Source organism: Loxodonta africana, chromosome 9 (assembly GCF_030014295.1).
Source record: "Loxodonta africana isolate mLoxAfr1 chromosome 9, mLoxAfr1.hap2, whole genome shotgun sequence".
In the NCBI taxonomy this organism is placed as follows: Eukaryota; Metazoa; Chordata; class Mammalia; order Proboscidea; family Elephantidae; genus Loxodonta; species Loxodonta africana.
In genome coordinates this window covers 7,604,288-7,621,650 of record NC_087350.1, presented here as the reverse complement: position 1 = coordinate 7,621,650, position 17,363 = coordinate 7,604,288, and the positions used below count along the sequence as shown (strand labels likewise).

At 41.5% G+C, this 17,363-nt stretch overlaps 1 protein-coding gene across 3 annotated transcripts in view; it reads left to right on the top strand.

Moving 5' to 3' along the window:
- DIRAS2 (DIRAS family GTPase 2) overlaps nucleotides 1–17,363 on the top strand; it is an 86,396-nt gene that overhangs the window by 23,766 nt on the left and 45,267 nt on the right. Inside the window, exon 1 of one of the 3 annotated variants that reach the window (XM_064291025.1) lies at nucleotides 5,484–5,665. The exons of 1 other annotated variant lie outside the window; for it this stretch is intronic. The gene's annotated coding sequence lies outside the window, so the exon portion shown is untranslated. Of the gene's footprint in view, nucleotides 1–5,483; nucleotides 5,666–5,800; nucleotides 5,910–17,363 lie in introns of those variants that run through there. One more of the 3 variants, XM_064291024.1, reaches the window with a different exon arrangement.

Genomic DNA, 17,363 nt, shown 5'->3' with positions numbered 1-17,363 from the left:
CTCAAAATGAGTGAATTTGGATTGGCTGAGCCAATTTTAATTCGCTTTAAGAAATGAATTGAACCTAAGCATTGAACATTCCTGCTGGTTATCATTCTCTGAATTACCTGGATGGTTTAGCACAGTGGCTCCACGCTGCAAGCAACGTTAGCAATGCCAGGGAGCTTGTTAGAATTGCAAATTTTGAGGCCATACCCAAGACTTACTAAATCAGTAAATCTGGGAGTGTGCAGCTGTGTTTTAACAAGCTCCTCCTCAGGCCCGCTTCTCCAGGTGATTCAGATGTGTGTTAGAGCTTGAGAACTACCGATTTACAGCTTCTCCAACTCTAACCTACCAAGGAGTCACTTGCGGATCTTATTAAAATTCAGATTCTGAGACTGAAGCTCTGGGATGGGATTTCTAGGCGATGTGGATGCTGCTGGTCAATGGACCCACTCTGAGTAAAAAAAAAATAGAGTAACAAGGGTCTAAATGATTCTCAAACTTGGCTGCTCTTTGGAATGACATTAAAAAATACTGATGCTTGTATATTGTCCAGTTTTCTTTCTGCTGTTTCTTTTTTGCTGTTGCTATAAATTTTATTGAAGAGAATGAGCTATTGATAAGAGACAATATGCAATCAATTGATATACATTGAAAAATAAGGCCATGGAAAAGTGTAGCATAACTGGAGTGCTAAAAGGAAACAACAGCAAAATGATAAAGGTGCATGATAGCTAAGAATACCTTTATCAACAATACATGATGACAGAGTAGGTGTGGGGTAATCTGAATTTAAACATACATTGCAATGAGCAGATAAAATATTATGCAGGCAACCTAAAAGGAAGAAAACTTTTGGCAGAGAAAACTTATGTAAGTTTTATATGCTTTCCATAAAATATTACTTGAAGTTTATTTATTACTATTGTGGCATTGCGGATGAGGCAAAAATTTGACAATGACCTGGGATATATACACACATTTTCTTTTTGCCATGAGAGGTTTGCCCTTGATGATGGTTGTTATGGATTGAATTTTGTCCCCCCAAAATGTGTGTCAACTTGGTTAGGCCGTGATTCCCAGTATTGTGTGATTGTCCACCGTTTTAGTTTTATCATTTGATGTGGTTTTCCTATGTATTGTAAATCCTACCTCTATGAGGCAGGATTCAATCTACAAGATTAGGTTGTATCTTGAGTCAATCTCTTTTTGAAATATAAAAGAGAGAAGCAAGCAGAGAGGCAGGGGGAACTTCATACCACCAAGAAAGAATGAAGAGCCAGGACTCAGGGTCCCTGTGCTGAGATGCTCCCAGACCAGGGGAAGACTGATGATAAGGACCTTCCCCTAGAGTCCACAGAGAGAGAGCCTTCCCTGGAGCTCTCTCTGAATTTGAACTTCTAGCCTCCTAGACTGTGAGAGAATAAATTTCTCTCTGTTAAAGCCATTCACTTGTGGGACTTCTGTTATAGCAGCACTAGATAACTAAGACAATGGTCACGAAGTATTTTCATGCAAGGACAAAACTTAATTGCTAACTTATACAAAGAAAGGAAAAATCGATGACAGCAAAATAGTCTACTCGGACATGCTAGAGATTATACTTTATATAATAAATATAGTCAATATTTGGTATGATTATAGATATATGTTTTACAATTCATGATTCCTAATTTTTTGAATCAAATGTTTTATATAATTTATTTTATTTTGGTTGTTGTTGAGAATATACATAGCAGATTATACACCAATTCAAAAATTTTTACATAAACAATTCAGTGACATTGATTACAGTCTTCGAGTTTGCAACCATTCTCACTCTCCTTTTCTGAGTTGTTCCTCCCCCATTAACATAAACTCACTGCTCACCAAATTTTCTATCTAAACTTTTGAGTTGCTGTTGTCAATGTGATCCCATATAGATAGATCTTGAAAGAGCACAATGTTCAAGGCAGGCATTCTTTGCTAGTTAAGCTAAACTATTGCTTGCTTTTAAGAAGACTCCAGGGAACATTTTTGTCTTAAGGTTTAAGGTTTAAAGATGACCTCAGGGCAATAGTTTCAGGAGTTTCACAAGAATTTTGAATGCTGTTCCACAGGTCCCCCCTTTTGATCAGGATCCTTCTACAGAATCTTTCATCAAATTGTTCAGTAATGGTAGCTAGGCACCATCCAGTTCTGTTCTCATGGCAAAGGAGGTAGTTGTTCATGGAGGCAATTAGTTACACATTCCATTTCCTCCTCCTCTTCCTGATTATCCTTCTTCCTCTTGCTCCAGGCAAATAGAGACAAATTGTTGTTTCTTGCATGGCCACTTGCAAGCTTTTCATACCCCAGGCACTGCACAACGAACTGGGAGGTGGAACAGAAGCACTAAACACATTATTAGGCCAATTGACTGGGATGTCCCATGAAATCATGACCCTAAACCTCCAAACCAAGAAACCAAATTCCATGAGATATTTGTTCATACTTAAGCAGTCTCAGCAGCTACTCTTTTCTTTTTTGTTGTTGTAAATATATCTATTATACAACTTTTGCCAATTCAATTTTTTTCCAGGTCTATAACTTTGATGACAATTATATTACAAGGCTGTAAAACCCTACCCTTAATCAATGCCATTTTTCAATCACGGTAAACTAAAACCCAGTGCTCCAGAAGCAATAACTCCCCTCCCCCTGCTCCTACCCCTGGTAAGCACTAACAAACTTTGGCCTCTATACATTTGCTGTTCCTGTCTTTTTATATAAATGAGGTCATATATTATTTGTTCTTTTGTGATTGACTTATTTCACTCGCATAATGCCTTCCAGCTCCATCCATATTGCAGCATGTATCAAGACTTCATTTCTTTTACTGGTTGAGTAGTATTTCATTGTATGTATGTACCACATTTTGTTTAATCCATTTATCTGTTCCTGCTAATAATTTCTAATTCCACACCATTGTGGTCAGAGAAAATACTTCCTGTGATTTTAATATTTTTAAGTTTTTTAAGACTTGGGTTAACATGCTCGGCTGCTAACTGAAAGCTTGGAGGTTTCAGTTGGCCCAGAGTCTCCTCAGAAGAAAAGCTTGGTGGTCTACTTGTGAAAAATTAGCCATGAAAACACTATAGAGCACAGTTCTACACACGGAGGTCGCCATTAGCAGGAATGAACAAAATGTAGTTGTTTTGTTGTTGTCGTTGTTCTCTAACATGCAGTCTACCCTGGAGAATGATCCACGTGCTCTCGGAAGAATGTATGGCCCTCTGTTTCTTTACTGATTTTCTTTCTAGCTGTTCTGTCCATTATCGAAAGTGGTGTATTGAAGTCTGCAGCTATTTTGGAGATCCGATGTTAGGTGCATGTAATTGTTATATCTTTTGATGAATTGACCCTTTTATCATTATATAATGCCCTTCTTTGTCTCTTATAACAGATTTTGACTTAAAGCCTGTTTTGTCTGATGGGGTGGCTACACAAGAGTGGAAAAAGAGAGACTCATTGCTTAGGGGTTGCTGCGTTTATGTTAAGGACGATGGAATAATTTGGAAGTGGATAATGGTGATGGTGGCCCGATACGATGAATACCATTAATGTCACTGAAGTGTACACGTGAAGAAGGTTGAAATGGCAAACGTTTTGTTATGTATATATTTACCACAATAAAAACAAATTGGTGCTTTGGTACTACCCAGAGGCTGTGGTGCAGTTGTTGTGCGGGTGGACTGGACTTGGCATTGGAGTGTTTCGAAAAATATATTTACAGCTGCTCTGGTGATTCTAATGTACTACCAGGGGAGGGAGATCCTAGTCTAGAAGCAAATGGGGCAGGCTTCTTAGAAAGAAGTCTGGGTGGTGCAAATGGCTAAGCATTTGGGTACTAACTGAAAGGTTGGTGGTTTAAGTCCACCCAGAGGTGCCTTGAAGGCCTGGAGGTCTACTTCTAAAAAATCAGAAAAAAAAATTGAGTGCAGTTCTACTTTTACACAAGTGGGGTCACCATGAGTTAGAGTCACCTCAATGACAACTAGTTTACTGGTAAGCTAAGCAGAAGTTAAAAGACAGACTTGGGAGCCATCTGTCCCTTTCGGCTAATAAAAAGTTAGGGTCTTTGAAGAGGGATAAGGAGACCAGGGACATCATTTTCAATATTGTTGCTCCTTGTTCAAATGGGGTTTCTGAGGTCCCTGCTTTGCATTCTCAGAACAAATTATGATCATGGTGGCAAAATGCAAGCTTCTTCCGCAGTGCAGGATTTACCCAATCAGATTGGCTCCCTTCAACCAACTCCATATTATCATTCCTGCTTCTGTATTAGAGCTGGCTTATTGCCTTCATTATTTTCACTTCTTTTAAACTTTTCACTCTTCACTGTTCAGTCCTCAAATACCATTTTATCACTTAACCTGATAATCTCCTTCTTGGGTCATGGAAAATAACTTCCCCATTCATTAACCTGGGTGGTCCTTTCCAATTCCAGAATCCACAGGCATTGCCCAGAGCTGCCCTGTCAGTGTATCTGGATCCTTCTCTGTGCTGGCTTTTTTATTGGCCCAGTCATTCATTCTTAATGAAGAGGAGACAAAGGAGGGAGCAAGGACCCCGCTTTTATGCATCATTAAAATAGGGTTAGGCTTGTTGGTGGGAACCTTTAAGTGGCTTTGGCAAAAATGGGGTATTGTTTTCATATTACAGGGGCCATAGCATCAAGGCCAGAATTATGTTATCTAGTGAGCAAAATAAGTTTTCTTGGCTATATGTTGCAAAAAGCATATCTCTTAAGATTTTAAAAACATGTTTTCCTATGAATAGAAAAGCAGAAATTTACTTTGGAAATAAACTGGGAAGGATAAAGTTGTTTGAGAATATGCAGAAAATAAAAAAAAGAGTATTAGAACAGGTAAATAGGATTCTATAAGCTAAATCTAGTTTGAAGACTGAGAAAATATTAATAGTCTTTTCAAACATTTGGTGCTAAAAAATGAGTCAATCAAGAGAAGAAATCTTCGTATCAAACCTGTAGTTTTTATTTAATGTGGATTAAGGTTACAGTTTTTAAAATGTAGGCACAGAATTGTTAGTAATACATCTTATTTCTTGCTGATTCACCTGGTTTTGAGAAATGCTTCATTGACAAAATTATTCACCAATGTCAGCAGTTAAACGTCTTTATTTCCCTGAAACACTCGTGGGCAATTACCCGGTGAAAAGACATTTCCAGGAAGACTGTCAATGACAGTTTTGTGATATGACTTTATTCAATTAAAATGTATCAATATGCCCTGTATGGTTGATTATTCACAAATGGCATCTCACTCACCTTCTAAATGAGTAGGTTTGTAATTCGTATCTGGAAACAGAAAGAAAGGCTTATGTGGTTAGTAGTGATTATACTTGTGAACCATTTAAGACACAAGAGTCTGGTATCTTTTCAATGGAATTATTTTGATTCATTAAATTCTCAGATAAACTAGACTTCACAATATATTCCAGGAGCATGCAGTAGGTGGCACCGAAAAGCCCTTTGGAGGCGAACAGGCGCCATTTAAGCAGGAGCAGCGGTAGCTGCCTATGGAGTTGGCACAGCTCTGAGGTTCGAGTTTGAAGACTGGAGGGGGCCAGGCAGCCGCGCCGGGGACGAGGACATTCGGCGGCCACCGCGCCAGGCCCGGCACAGGCTCGGCCAGCCCAGGTGCGCGGGACTGCGGGCTGGGGCGCGCGGGGCGGGGCGGGGCGCGGCGCGGCGCGAGGGGCGCGGGCGCACGGGCGCACGGGCGAGCGGGCGGCGGAGCGCAGCGTCACGGCAGGCGGCCGGGTGGCCAGCGTACGGCGCCCCGCCGGGCCTCCGGGAGGAGCCCGCAGCCGCGCACCCTGCGCGGTCCTGCCCTGCGCGGGGAGACCTCTGAAGACGCGCGGAGCGGAGTTGTGTTCTGCAGGTAACCGATTTCTCCATCCTCCGCTGTGGCCGCGCTGCGTCCGCACTGCACTGGGGAACTGACAGCTTGTCCATGATGGCTGGGGAGCAGGGGGAAAGGGATTCTCGCTCGCTGGGAGGGCGAGTTAGCAACGTAAATACTGGAGTTGGCTAGGGCGAAAAAAAGCTGAATTTCTGTATCTTTGTCAGAGAGACTCAGCATCACGCTACCTTTGCCTAAAACAGTTTCTTAAAAAGACAAAAATCTGCATCTGCCGTATTACTTAGGGATTTCTGGTTTCTTTCAAAGAGGAGTTAGTTTGGAACATTTTATTGTGCAGGCAGTTCTCTGGATGTGGAAGTTGGCTTAAGGAATTTGTGAAACTCATAAAAAAGATGTGGTCCGAAGTGAAATTAATGCAAAGCACGTTAGCAGCTGCTATTTTGTTCAGCAGGTTTTGTCCTAGACCGCTTTGCTTCGTGTGCTTGACTGAGCCCTGTGTAGACCTTTTCTTCCTCCTTTAAAGCCTCTGTTTCGAGATAGCCACATGCATGCCTTTCCGTTTCCTTGTAAATGCAGAAGGTAGGAAGGACGAGGCATGGCATTGTTGGTAGTGTGCTTGCGATTTCATCAAATGAAAATGACTGCTGGTAGCTTTGGGCTTCCGCCCGCAGAGCTCTGCTGGCTTCCCGCGAGGTGGGAACCTGTCTGTCTGCTCCTGAGAAGGGCCGGTTTTCCCCCTTAAAACTTCAGTTGACATCCTGTGGGGGTTTGGTAGACTTTTCCACTGGAAGCTTCATGAATTATCTGCTACCTCTGTTGAATGAGGAAATGCAACATTGTGGTGGAATTCAGCATCTACTGTGAAGTGAGACAGCTGCCTCTGGGTAGGAATTTATTTTCATGTGTGCACTTGTTATCTTGTGAACAACCCCCTTGCATGTGAGAAGCTAGGGTAGCATAGGAGGCTTTTCTGCTTTGAACAACAACAACAAAAACTTTAATACTTTTTAAGGAGGATTTTCTCGGTAACAATAAAAGGCTGGAGCATTTTACGTTCCAAATGGGTCCAAATGCGTTTCTTTTCCAGTGGCATTTGGATTCGAAGAGGTGGAGTAGGAGGAAGAGAAAAGGGGAGGATAAAATTAGAATAAATTTAACAAATTTATCTGGGAATAATATTATTTTGAGGCTGTTGCTTGGAATTGCAAAATGTGCATACTTCTAACTATGTCTGGAAATCCAGGCGGTCCTGAGCTGGGAGTACAGAAGGCACAGTTCACCTTACAGAAGGAGAAGATACCATGGCAAGGAAACATTTTAATCCCTTTTAACACATGGCATTTAATATGGGAATAGGGACAGGAACATAGGGAATCAAGGGGAAATAGAAGTGATTGCTTCTACCCCCGTGGCATGGATAGCTGCCTACTCCTCGGTTATATCCCTGTTCTAGGTGGGAATTATATGTGTAGGTCCTGGCTAACGTAGAAGCCTCCAGAATCTTTACTTGTCACAGCTTTGGTTGAGCTGTTCCCAAGAAGAGACTCAGAAAACATACAAACTGAATTCCAAGTTGTGGAAGACACTTTTCAGCTTTGGCTCCTAACGTTTTAGCTTTTTAATTGCTTTGTCAAGACGTTTGTGATCTATACCTGTACTGGGCAAGCTGGCATTCCCAGCAATGCCATTTTGCAATGAAAAGAACAGAGGAGACTTTTCTTTCATTCATTTTTTTTTCATAGTCTATAAAGCACAAATGACTTTCACTCTATCTGAAATGTCTTATTTCAGAGGTGACTATTGTCTTGACCGATGCCTACATATCATACTGAAAAACCAAAACCTTTGAAAAACATCTGGAGTTCTTTCACCAAAAAAGAGTCTATCTGTGATGATAAAAATGTACTATTCATTCATGTATCTTCTAATTTTATGGCTGCAGTTACTATGTTAACCCCACTGTTTGGAAATTAACCTATTGATTTAGGCAAAGCCATCATTTCCCCCAAGATAAAAGCATCAGATTTATACACAAAAGAGTTTCTTTGTTACAAAGAGGAACATTTGGTTATCTGACGTGAAAAGGACTCTGGCCAGCTGTGGTAACCTGTAACTTTCAATTCAGATAACCAGTGTCCCTCATTCTCACTCATGGTGTGGGTGGGGTCTATCTATCTACCTGCCTGCCCGTTCATCCCCCTGCCCGTCCCCCTGCCCGTCCCCCTGCCCGTCCCCCTGCCCGTCCCCCTGCCCGTCCCCCTGCCCGTCCCCCTGCCCGTCCCCCTGCCCGTCCCCCTGCCCGTCCCCCTGCCCGTCCCCCTGCCCGTCCCCCTGCCCATCCCCATCTGTCTATCCATCAGTCATCATCTGGCCTGAGAATTGACAGTGGACATGTGTCTCTTTAAAGGCAGAACTGATTTCTAGGACATTAATTGTTTTTGGTTCTGATTTTTCCAGGAAAATAGCTGCTCTTAATCAAAAGTGATGGCTGTCATGATGTCACAACTACTGACGTTCTTTTAATTGTTAAATATACTAACACATACATGCCCATTTAAACATTCATTTAAAATTAGTTGATTTCAAATAGTCCTTTAGTTTTGATTTTATCACGTGGCTTCCAAGTCTGTCTTTCTGGAGCTGGGTAAGCACTTTGTCAAGTACTGGCTTATGCCCTCTCATCTCTCCTCCTCTGCTCTTGCCACCGGCCAGTTCAGGAAAGGTTCCTTGTAGCTCTCTCCTTCGTGCAGTTCAGTGTTTTCCTATAAATCACTGTTGTCCAATAGAAATAAGATGTGTGAGCCCTGGGAAGAACGTAAAGTGTTCTAGTAGTCACATTAGAAAAATAAAAAGAAGTAAAATGATTTTGATTATTTAACCCAATGTATTAAAAAAAAAAATTCAACATGTAATCAATACAAACATACTAATGTGATATTTTAGATCTTTTTTTTTTTCCGTACTAAGCCTTACACTTAGAGAACATCTCAATTTGGATTACCCACGTATCAAGGCCCCAAATAGTCCATGTGGCTAGTGGCTACCATATTGGCCGGCACGGCTAGAGATCATTAACCTTTGCTCAAAACAATTTAAAAACGAAAATGTTAGGAGGCACTGCTGATTAAACGCTGTCAGAAATAGATGAACAGATGACCTTAAATTGTGTAAAGACATGTTTCCTACTCTTCTCTGCCATTAGCCAGTTGTACAGGCTTAAACCTATTTACCAGTAAAGCAAGAAGAGTGGATCAGATACCTTCTGTGATCCTGTGGGACTGAATGAGTGGAACACTTGTAGATTCAGCCTGCATGCAGCACACACGCCTGCTGTTGCAGATACAAAGGGAGATGTGTGTGGCTCCGTGCCAACTTCTGCCCCAAGAAGTACTGCCCCCAGGATTGCTTCAGCCCAACCTCTGATCGCAGAGGTCAGCACCTGAGCCTCCATGTAAGATTAGGGGTCATCCCATTTTCACATTTAAAATCTTCTATTAGGCAATCAGCAACAACTCCTTCGTAAAACCAGTAAATAGCTAGCAGGCTCGTGTTTACTGCTTGATAGAACATAGTTTACAGATATTTTAGTATTATCCTTTACGGAGATGGGTATTTTTCATATTCGTATATTTATTTGGACACCATTAAACTAAAGTTCGGGTGAAATGTAATGCTTTATCATTGATTGGCTTATGAACACTGACTTCTTGAGAACCAGGAACTAAGGACATAATGGAAAGATGTCCATTTCTTGGCCCAGTCGTTGGACTGCCTCTGTGATCAATGGGTGTTGGCGCAACGGGGAACCCTGTCCATTACATGAATTCTTGTCTCAGAAATCACAAAAGGAGATTTAAGGAGAGCAGCATTTTGTAGGAACTGAGTTTGTGTAATGTTTTTTTAAAGCTAATGAACGCCTGTAAAGTGATTACCTTTCAGGAGAAATAAGAGAATGCGGGAAGTCTCAGGCCTTTGCACAACATACAGACGTGCACACATGCACAGTCGCACTGTGTGCACAGGCACCCTTACTCCCTCAACCTCTGAAACTGGGCTCCAGAGAAGTCCAGATACTCATCGGAGCTCCGCCAAGGGAGTCCTCGGAGGAGAAGGTGTCCTTCCTCTGTTAATCTTTACATTCTGCTTGATTGGAGCACCTTCGTGAGTTTCGAGCTTTGGGACACCTCCGTGACTTTTGAGCTTGAAGTTTATCTGCAGATGGTTCTAAGCAAAGGCGGAAAATGACGCTAATTGAGACCTCTGCATCAGAGCAAAGCCAGGAAGAGTTCACTCAGCTGTCACATTCCTCATTAGAAATCAGCTCAATGGCATTTTACTTTTTGTAAAACCTGGTGCTTACTTCACCAACTTTCCCATCCAGCTCCACTCCACCTCATCATATCCTCGCTTTTAAGATCAGTGCATTAGCTCATTGCCTCCTTGCCTGTGAGTCCCCTGAAATTTAAAGAAAATGCCTAAGGAATAGTCCCCGACATTTGAAGAAGGACTCTCTAAGCCTTTAGCTGCTTTCTCTTTACTTTCACGTTGGCCATTTGGGACCACTTTGGATTTCATGCCGTTCTTGATCATAGAATGAATTGGAGGGGGCCATAAAATGTAAAACCCATATTACCTTTTTATCAAGGTCTGTGTAAATGTTTGCAGGAACTATATGATAATAGAAATGTCTGGGTATCCTAGATTTTTTGGGAAAAACAAAAAAAACACTAAACTTCCCAGGGCCGAAACATCATGAGTGTTTATGTCTTTTTGAGGATCACAGATGTTTTTACAAATGACACTCTGTGCATCTATTTTTTGTTCTCTCATTCTTTTAAAGGCTTGTTTAACTTGCTTTAAATAGACCAACCATTCCAAGATGCAGATATACATCAGGTTGTTGGAGCAAATATTTAAAACATAAAAAAGAATAAAAATGTTAATATGGGAGAAGGTTGAATGATCTCGGAGTAGAGAAGGGTTTTCTAAGGATGATTCTCAACTGTGATATTAAGGAGGAACCAAAAAAGCAAAAACCAAACCCATTGCCATCAAGTAGATTCTGACTCAAAGCGACCCTATAGGACAGAGTAGAACTGCCCCATAGAGTTTCCAAGGAGCACCTGGCGGATTTGAACTGCCAACCCTTTGGTTAGCAGCCATAGCACTTAACTACTCTGCCACCAGGGTTTCCTTAAGGAGGAAACATTTGTGAAATTTGGCTACATGGAAATTTAAAATTTCTGCCAGTAAAAATAAACAATAAGCAGCCTCAAAGGACCAGTGACAGCTGGGAAGAAATACCTACAACCTATTTCCGATGAGGTTAGTTACCTTAATGCAGCAGCTGTCAAATTTTGTGGGCATTAGAACCACCTGCTGGGCTTGGTAAGCCTCAGCTTGCTGGGGTCTGCACCTGGGGGCTTGGTAAGCCTCAGCTTGCTGGGGTCTGCACCTGGGGGCTCTGAGTCGGAAGGTCTGATTGCGTGGGGCCAGAGAGTTTCCAACAAGGTCCCAGGTGATGGTGATAGTGCTGAGTATACTTTGAGACTATAAATTAATATACGTATATATTTGCTATGTATAGTAAATATATATAAACTTAATGTAAAATAAATACTATACTTGAAAACTAATAGAAAACTGAGCAGAGGGTAAGAACAAGCGGGTCTCAAAGACAAATTACTTTTAATTTATGCAGAGATGTGAATTAAACAAATGGAGTTATATCAATAATGAGAAACAGATTTCTTGTTACATTAGAAAGGAGCGGGGGAGGGGGGCAGGTGGCAAAGAAATTGGCAGGACGTTTGGAGAGCACCTGGCAATGTCGACTAAATTTAAAATGCACATGTCTTTGATCTAGTCGTTCAGCTTAGAGGAGTTTATTCTACAGATAGATTAAAAAATGTAATGAGATTATGTATAAGGCTGTTCATTGAGCAAAAGACTGAAAACAATCAGAAACTAGTTAAATAAATGATGAAACATCTCTTAGTGGGGTCCTATACAGCTGTTAAAAAGCACAGTATTTTTTTTAAGTTTTGTTTTTTGTTGTTGAAAATATATGTAGCAGAAATACACCAGTTCAGCAATTTCTACACATACAATTCAGTGACATTGATAACATTTTTGAAATTGAGCAACCATTCTCACCCTCCTTTTCTGAAGTGTTCCTTCCCCATTAACATAAACTTACTGTCTCCTAAAGTTCCTGTCTAATCTTTCAAGTTGCTCTTGTCAATTTGATCCCTATAGATAGATCTTAAAGAGCACAGTGCTCAAGGCAGACATTCTTTACTAAAAAAAAAATATTTAGTTTTAAGAAGACTTCAGGGGATATTTTTGGTTTAAGGTTTGAAGATTATCTTAGGGCAATAGTTTAAGGGGTTCAGCCAGCCTCCATGGCTCCAGAAAATCAGGATTCTATGAGACCTTGAAATTCTGTTCTGCATTTTCCCCCTTTTGATCAGAATTCGTCTATATAATTTTTGATCAAAACATTCAGTAATGGAACCTCATGGGGCATGAGTCACTATGAGTTAGAATCAACTTGATGGCAGTGGGTTTTGGTTGGAGGATGTTCAGTCCATGAAAGGACCACGTTTCCCAGTATTCCAGAAATCAAAGATGGAATGAATGGTTTGTCTTATATCCTTTAACATTGATTCATTCCAGTTTTTGTAGACCTATTAATGCTCAGAACGTGTAGGGGCTAAGGTGGGGAACAATTCAGAGGTGGTGTCTGCTATTCAGGTGTTTGTAGTCAACTTTGTACCTACTCTGTGCCTGGCCCCTTACAAAGATTGATGGGGAGAGAGTTGATGAGCCAAATAATCCTCACTACTGCCATTTATTAAGCGCATATGCTATGAGTCCCTATAACATGTTATGTCTAGTACAGGCAAGTACATTCTTTCAAACAATGATAGCAGTAGCATGAACTGATCCCTTACTGTGTGCCAAGCATATGCTGGGTGCTTTGTGAGTGTTGGTGTAACTAACCCTAGTTAAATCACCAACGATTTCTTCAGACTAAAGAGAGGCTATGACTCACCCATCTAGTAAGTGCCAGAGCAGGGTCTTGAACTCGCTCAGAGCAGATGCTTTTAATTATGGTGCCTGTTTATTAATTCTCAAAACATCCCTGTACGTAGTCATTCTTGGCCCTGTTTTGTGGAGATGATACCTGGGGCTCTGAGAGGTTTTTATTGTGACTTTACTCCGTGGGGACTACGGTGAGGCACTCATCTCTGCTGCAAAATGTAAAGGGGACTGTTAAAAGACTCAGTGAACTGTCTTTATTTAAATTGTTCATATTTTGTTCATCATTGATATTTTGGCATGAACTTTGAGTTTCTAAAAAACATTGCATTAAGATATTATTTATCTTGATTACTGAGATTCTTTTTTGGTACCCCTTACATTTTGCCCTGAGGCAGTGCCTCTCTTGCCTCACCCTAGTCCCGGCCCTCTAGGGCTACTTCTCAAATCTACCTTTTGTTAAGTGCTCACTTTGTGCCAGGCACTCTGGCAGGACTTGGCACGCAACTAGGGTCACATAGCAATGTGCGTATAAATTTTTGTATGAGAAACCAACTTGAACTGTAAACTTTCACTGAGAGAGCACACACACACACAAAATTCAGTAATAGTAGCTGGGCACCATCCTGTTCTCATGGCAAAGGAGGCGGTGGTTCACGGAGAAAAATAGCTGCACGTTCCGTGTTCTCCTATTCCTGATTCATCTTCTTCCTTTATTGCTCCAGATGCATAGAGAGCAACCGTTGTGCCTTGGATGGTCACTTGGCAAGCTTGTTAGATCCAAGGCATTATGCAATGAACTAAGAGACAGAACAGAAGCAATATTAGGCAATTAACTAGAATATCCCCTGAAACCATGACCATAAACCTCCAAATCAAGAAAACAAATTCCGTGAAGTGTTTGGTTGTACATAAGTGTTGTGCTGTTGTTGTAAATATATCTATCACACAACTTTCGCCGGTTGATCTTTTTACAGGTGTACAACTTATTGACAGCAATTACATTATTGGCTGTTCAACTCTACTTCAGTCATTGCAATTTTCCCATCACTGTAAACTGAAACTTGGCGCTCCATAAGCAATAACACTGTGCAAGCCAAACAATACGTGCCTGGTGACAAAATTTGGCCTGTGGATTGCCAGTTTGAGACCCTCGCGTTAGAGTGATTGGAGGAAAATGTACACAGCTGGTAGCTGCAAGGGCTCATGGAATGATGATGAGAGACACTGTGAAGGCAACTGCGGTAGGCCTGAGGGAAGATGAACACATTCTTGGAAAAAAATTAAGTCATCGCATCAATCAAAAAAAGTATAATATGGCTCTGTATGTACTGAGATGGGCAAGTCCACATGAAACACTCTTGATACCATGTTCTCAATTTTCTACCTTTCTGGCTAATTAGCTGTCAGTCAATCTCTCTCTTTGGCTACATATTATTGTGTTAATACCTGGTTACACTGCCGGCTGCTTACCACCACTCAGACGTCAAACTCATTGCCCAGTGGTTCACTACCCACTACCGATCCTCCTTTTCCCAGCTGACTTACGTTCTTGGCAAAAGAGTATTTCTGATGACTGGGACAAAAATAATTTTGAGTAAGTTGGCGTTTTGTGTTAATGTACAACAATGAGTTACATGAACACACTGGAAAATTGTATACTTTTTTCATTTCTAAACATGAAATATTGTTGATTTTTGCATTGGTAACTTTTTGTGCTATTTACATTCTGTACAATGACATTCTGAAAACTCTCTCCCATGAGGTCATCCATCCCTGTCCTTTACAACAATTCCAGGCTACACTGAAACTGTTCCATCCCATTGTGGAGACACAAGTCATGCCTGGGGTAAAGGGATCACGCCAATACTCAAGACAGCCAGCAAGCCCAAACCTCTTAATTGTAGGACTTGTACTAATTAGGAACTGTGAGTCTTTATTGAAGCATCTACCCCAGCATTGATAGGTTTGGGAGTTAGAAACACGGTCAGACCATCTCATTACTTCCTCCTAAGCCCTGCACAGAGCAGCAAAATCATAGTTCCGACTCTGACTGCAGTCTCCTGTGGCCTGGGCTTTTACTGCTCAGCCATTCATGACACATTTTCCCCTGGCAGTAGGGCTAAATTCAAATAAAGATTTTAATGTCCCATGACGTAAGTATATCCTAAGTTTTCCTCCAAACACAGGCTACCTTGGCAACTTGGTAGTTAATCAAAGTTCAGCTTTTGTAGAGGACCCTTTATGAGGCATCTGTACTTTTTTTGATGAGTTGGAAATACTTGCAATCATCCACTGTAAGCTGCCTGTCATCACTACTGTATTTTTAAACTTAATGTGATGTCGGTCTGAAAGAAGGAGTCCTGGTGATACAGTGATTCAGCACTCTGCTTCTAACCAAAAAGTCAGTGGTTCGAACCCACCAGCTGTTCCACGGGGCTAAAGATGTGACAGTCTGCTTCTGTAGAAGATTGCAGCCTAGGAAGCACTATGGGGAGTTCTACTCTGTCCTGTAGGGTCACTGTGACTCAGAATCAACTCGATGGCAATGGGTTTTGAAAGAGTTTAGGTCTGAAGGTTGTTTGGAATTATTACAAGTTAATGTAAATACTTCCTTCGTGTATGATGTCATGTAGCATTTGATTATAGCTGTATTGATTTCTATGGCCTGTGTAGCATGTATGCCTTCCTAGTAGCCACAGAGCAAATAAATATTCACTGATGGATAGTTCAGGCCTTGTGACTATATGCGCTTGTTTTCTCTCATTCCATCCTCTTCTGATCTCCTGGATACTCTTCGTCACTCATTAGGACCATTGGCCAGTGGGCTGCAGTTCTTCCTCCTCACCCCATGTCCAAATGTCATCTTAGGATGGCCACGTCCAAGGCCTCTTAGTTCTTTGACAACCTCATTCCAACATCATTGCCTCCACTCCTCCTAAACTCTCCTTCCACAGTTTCTGTAGGCTCTTGTCAGTGCCAGAAACTCCTCCACCTCCAGAGGATCAACGTGAGAGTCCTCTCTCTGACCACAAAGCCTCTCTTTTTGCAGCTGGCTTACTCAACTTCCCTTTGAACCTCACCAGGAGCTTTAATTTTATCTTGCTACTATATTCAATTATAATCTTCCCGTGAACACTACTTATCCAAGGTCATGTCTGTATTTTAAAATCTTTTTTTAATCAGAACTGTCTCCACTCAGCACCATCCTTTATCTTTCTTCCAATTTAGAGCCAGAGTCTCAGCTTTTTAAGCTGTCTGTCTCAATTGCTACATTTCATGCTCACTCCTCAGCCCACTACAAACTGGCTTCCACTGCTGTGATGCCATTAAAACCTCTCTTGTTATGTCCACCAGTAACTTCTGGTGCCTCCCAACCAATAGGCACTTTCCAGCTCTCATTTTGTTTCAGTCCTTACTACCAGTTCACACTGTTGTAGCCCCTTCTTTTGCTGTACTTGCTTTTTTTGGCCTCTGTGACACAGCCCTTCAATGGAGTTGTTTCTACCTCTTTTGTCACTCCTTCTTTGCAGATTCATTGTCTTTACCAAAACGTGGAATTTTGGGCTCCCTTAGGGATGTGTCTAAGTCATTTACTCTTTTCTCTTTATTCTTTACGAGTGATCTCATCCACCTGCTTGGCTTCAGTTCCTTCCTATATGCAAATGACTCCCAGATGTGCATCCTTATCACACAAACCAAACCTGCCCTTGGACATGTGTATCTACCCGCCTACTGATACGAGCCCTTGACTGTCTCCAGACTCAGTATGTAGAAAATCAAACTTATGATCTTTCCCGTAAAACCTTGTCTTTTCCCAGCATTTTCTTAGTGTAGTATTTCATCCCATCTCTTCTGTCTATGGGAAAGCCTGGTGGCCTGTTGGTTAAGAGGTATGGCTGCTAACCAAAGGGTCAGCAGTTCGAATCTACCAGGTGCTCCTTGGCAACTCTATGGGGCAGTTCTACTCTGTCCTATAGGGTTGCTATGGGACGGAATTGACTCAATGGTGCTGTGTGTTTGGTTTTGGTTTTTTATTCTGTCTATGGAGTCTCTGAGTAGTGCAGATGGCTAATGTACTTGGCTGCTAACTGAAAGGCTAGAGGTTTGAGTCCACCCAGAGGCACCTTGGAAGAAAGGCTTGCCAATCTACTTTGGAAAAGTACTCTGTACATGTGTGTACTCTGACAGACGTGGTTTCAACATAAGTCACAGTGAACTTGACAGCAACTGGTTTATCCATTTCTATAAATTGGACAGTTTAGGAGTTTTCCTTGACACTACTTTTCCTCTCCAAATCTTAACGCCTTCCCCATCACCAAATTCTGTTGATGCCACATTAACCATTTTCCATCTTCCCTGCTATCACCCAAGTACAAGCTGCCTTCATTTTTGGCCTTTTTCATTATAGTAGACGTCTTATTCACA